Raw genomic sequence first — 5,156 nt, 5'->3', positions numbered from 1 at the left:
AACCAATGTCATAAAACAATATGTGTACTACTGTTTCATGAGAAACTATTTGTTCTGTAAGCCTTCACCTGAAGTACAATAAAAAAAAAAGAAATATTTTTCAAAATATTATATGCCATAAGACTCCTATGGAACACTGCAATTAATTATCTCATTTTCCTTGCTAGCGATCAGTGTTTAATGTCAATAATTTCCACAAACTAGAGGAAACATCTTAATTTTAAGGTGTTTACCAAGAATTTGATTGCAGCCCTGGTGGCACAGTCGTTAAGAGCTTAGGCTGCTAATCAAAAGATCGGCAGTTTGAATCTACCAGTTTCTCCCTGAAAACCCTATAGGATGGCTCTACTCTGTCCTATATGGTCATTATGAGTCAGAATCGACTCGATGGAAATGGGTTTGGTTTGGTTTGGAACACGGATTTGACTCCTCTCTGATTTTCCATTGCCCTCCTCCAATTAGCAGAGTTTTACTATATAGATATATAACATTTACAGAAGCATTAAATGTATTTTACTAGCAGGCACTGATCAAATACCACAATATTCCTCTTTATATTATTTAACCTTTGACTTATGCTTAAATAAAAAAAAAACTTAAAAAAGGGCAAAGGACATGAACAGACACTTTATCAAAGATAAAATTCAGGCAGCCAACAAACACATGAAAAGATGCTTGTGATCGTTAGCCATTTGAGAGATGCAAATCAAAACTACAATAAGATACTATCTCATCCTTACAAAAATGGTAATGTTCAAAAAAAAAAAAACCCAGGAAGCCAGGAAACAACAAGCGCTGGCGAAGTTGTAGGGGGGATTGGAACTCTTACACACTGCTGATAGGAATGTAAAATGGTTAAACACTATGCACTTCCTCAAAAACGTAGAAACAGAAAGACCTTATGATCCAGTAATCCCACTCCTAGGTATATATCCTAGAGATAAAAGATCAGAGGAAGACTCATTAACAACCTGCAATATACAGATGACACAACTTTGCTTGTTGAAAGAGGACTTGAAGCACTTATTGATGAAGATCAAAGACTACAGCCTTCAGTATGGATTACACCTCAACATAAAGAAAACAAAAATCCTCACAACTGGACCAATAAGCAACATCATGATAAACAGAGAAAAGATTTAAATTGTCAAGGATTTCATTTTACTTGGATCCACAATCAACGCTCATGGAATCAGCAGTCAGGAAATCAAACGATGTAGTGCATTGGGCAAACCTGCTGCAAAAGGCCTCTTTAAAGTGTTAAAATGCAAAGATACCAATTTGAGGACTAAGGTGTACCTGACTCAAGCCATGGTATTTTCAATTACCTCATATACTTGGGAAACCTGGAAAATAAATAAGGAAGACCAAAGAAGAATTGATGAATTTGAATTATGGCATTGGTAAAGAATTTTGAATATACCATGGACTGCTGGGAGAATGAACAAATCTGTCTTGGAAGAAGTACAGTCAGAATGTTCCTGAGAAGAAAGGATGACAAGACTTCATCTCACGTACTTTGGACATGTTATCAGGAGACATCAGTCCCTGGAGAAGGATATCATACTTGGTAAAGTAGAGGGTCGGCTAAAAAGAGGAAGACCCTCAATGAGATGAACTGACACAATGGCTGCAACAATGGGCTCAAACATAGCAACAATTTTGAGGATGGTGCAGGACCGGGAAGTGTTTTGTTCTGTTGCATATATGGTCACTATGAGTTGAAAACAACTTGACTGCACATAACAACAACAACATAGACACATATGACTTGTTTATTCTTTATTCAGATCTCTTGTCCAAATGCCCCCTTAGCAGAGAGGACTCTTGTGACCATTGAGCATATAATATAGCAGCCATCAGTTCCTCCCTATCATACTCCCCTGGTTTATGTTTAATCATTTGACATATCTCCACCTGACATGTTATATAATTATTTGTCTATTATCTCTTGGAGACCCTGGGTGGTACAAATGGTTAACACTCTTGGCTGCTAACCAAAAGTTTGGACGTTCTAGTCCACCCACAGTCACCTTGAAAGAACAGGCCTGGAGATCTACTTCTGAAAACTCAGTCATTGAAAACCCTATGCAGCGCAGTTTTACTCTGACATGTATGGGGCCTCCATTAGTCAGAACTGATTTGAGGGTAACTAGTTTTATTATCCCTACCTCTACCATAAGGTCCTAAAAACTTTGAGGGCAGGGACTTCATTTTGCTCACTGTTAACTTCCAACTCTAGAACAATACAGCATACTTGTAATGCTTTACATATATTTCTGGAATAAATTAATATAGAAAAATCAAAATATTAAGCAATTTGGCATCGCCTAGTAAAACTGACAAGTGCATGGCCTAGAACAACAACAAAATCCACTTATAACTATATCCCAGAGAAAAAATCTTGCTTATTATATCCATATGTATACAGAGATTAATAATATATTTTTTACAATATTTTGTTATAGCAAATAAGGTGATATCTCAGTCTTTTAATAAAGAAATGAATAAATACAATTTGAAATTATTTTTACAATTAAATTATAAAATTAAGATGGAATTATGAAATTATTTGTAACATTTAGTAAATTGAACTATATATTCCTGAAAAGATAGATCTCTAAACAACCATATTCACTGAAAACAGATTCAAAACATTCTGTATGGAAATATGGTATGCATGTAAATTGAAAGAAGGTAGTAAAGACTGACTTTGCATCCCCTGACCTCCTTTTACTTCCCAGGCACTCAACTACATTTACCAGCCTCCCTTGCATTTAGGTGTGGCCACATGACTGAGACTGACCAATGGAATGTGAGTGGAATCTATGTGCACCCTTTCCAGGCCTGGCTCCTAAGAAATCTCCCAGTAGCATTCTTCCATGCTCTTCCACCTTCTGCTGTCTTTATGCAGAAAGATGATGCAAAATTGGAAGTTATACAGTGAACAGAGCAGAGGTACATGATGGAAGGAGCTCGAGTGAATTAGTCCGTGGAAAAAATCCCTCTAGCAATAACACATATCTGTTTCAGACTTCAAGAGAGCTAGAAACAAACCTCTGCTATATTTGGAGTATTATATATTTTAGGATTTGCTGCAACAGAAAGCATTATCTTATCTAAGATGTATATATAAAGGAAATATTTGTTATTTGGATGCACATATGGAAAAACACTGGTTTTGCAGGATATACTTTACTCAAGATGTTGCTTCTGGGAAAGATTAGGGAGAATTGAGACACAGGGTGATGGACTGATTGGCATTTGTTATCTTTAATGAATCATTTTCATCTTAAATGTCTTGGCTTTGTTACAAGAGAGTTGGGACAAGGAAAAATTAAATTTAAACTTGACAAGCAATGGTATCTTAGACTGTAGTAGCTTTTCTGATGTAACTAGCCTTTCTCTGATGCCTGAGACCCTTTCTGGTGAGTGTTCAGTCTTTCACAATCCTAGTAAAAGCTTCCATGTAGGTTCAGGGGACTTTATATGCCCTATGGTAGAGGAATAGAGATGGCCTTAGATAAACAACTGTCCTCTGGATCCTCATTGGCTTCTTTTGCAGCAAAGTTGTTTGAGCTGGCCTCTGACTAGGTTTCCACTGAGGCATGGCATTTGCCACTTGGTCTTTTGGGATGCCATGTTAGCATTGTGATGGCCTTCACAATATACCTCTGGTTGTGAACTTCTTTAACCTAGCACTATTTCTTTCTATACCTAGGCCTCTCTTGATCCACAGATATGTGTGAATGTTCTGGCTGGGGCTCTCAGGAAATTCTTGGTCCCTCATATGTCACAGCAGCTTGTAGGGAGACGATGTGTATGTGTATGTGTTATACAAAAAGTCATCAATTGAATGACTGGGTATTAATGTAACATTACTAGTAAAATTAGCTTTAAAAAATAAAATTGCATGCCTGTTTCACAGCATACTAAAAAATAAATTCCATATGGTTTTAAGAGCTATATATAATTTTTTTAAAATAATATTGGAAAACATAGAATTTCTATATTCTTGGGATGGGGAAGGTCTTTCTAAATAAGATATGAAATTCTAAAACCGAAAGAAAATGATTGACGTATTTGACACCATACAAAAATACGTAAAAACAGAAAAAAAGCATATGTTGAAGTCTCACTTTTAGAAAAAGAATTATATATATAATAAAGGATTAATATTAATAGTATATAAGGCAACAACAAGTTAGTTTAGAGGATATAACTATCCAGTTGAAAAATAAACATAGCTTCTAGATGTCTAATTCAGAATTTAAGAAATGCTATAGGACAATGAACGTATGGAAAAATGCTGTATCGAAAATAGAGAAATATAAACCCAAACATAAAATCTAGATGGAATCAATGATATTGGCAAAAAATATAAAGCATAGCCATAATGATGAGTGATTACATCAGGATCAAGGTAGATGGATAAAACAGATGATGGATAAGAGCTTAAGGGTGGGCAGTTTTAAGGAAAATCACAAAGGGATGGAGAATGACCCAAAGCTCAAAACAAATGGAAGCTATCTCCAGCCTTAGGCCTGAGGGGCCACTGGAGAAGAAGCAGCTTCCAGGCTACATAGCAGATGTACCTGCAGGGCAGGACAGACACTGGTAAAACCTAGGGCCAGAGGTGGAAGAACTCAGCCAATGAAAGTCTCAGGACCTATTGATGGATACTGTCTTGTCCTCCAAATCTCCCAATGAGGTTTTTCATTGGTCAAACCATCAGGAAGGCAAATGGCCAAGTAGACCCCTCACAATCACAGAGCCTATATAGAAGGACAGATGGACATCTGAGGGGAAGGCAGAGACTTGAAGCACAGTGAAAAGATGAGAAATTGCTCATATTTTCTCACTGACGGTGGGGCTTAATTGATGTAGACTTTTATAACATGCAAATTAACAATTTGCATCAAAATTTTAAAAATGTTGATCCTTTGATCAAATAAGCTCCTTCTTGGAATCTATCCTATAAAAATAATTACACACATAAAGATAGATATTATGTACAAGACACTTCTAAAATTTTTTTTTAAATTGTACTTTAGGTTAAGGTTTACAGAACAAATAGTTTCTCATTAAACAGTCAGTACACATATTGTTTTATGACATTGGTTAACAACCCCACAACATGTCAACCCTCTTCCCTT

Source organism: Trichechus manatus, unplaced genomic scaffold, assembly GCF_000243295.1.
Source record: "Trichechus manatus latirostris isolate Lorelei unplaced genomic scaffold, TriManLat1.0 scaffold00181, whole genome shotgun sequence".
Taxonomy (NCBI): Eukaryota; Metazoa; Chordata; class Mammalia; order Sirenia; family Trichechidae; genus Trichechus; species Trichechus manatus.
The sequence above is the reverse complement of the archived record's forward strand: the minus strand, read 5'-3'. Positions refer to the sequence as shown.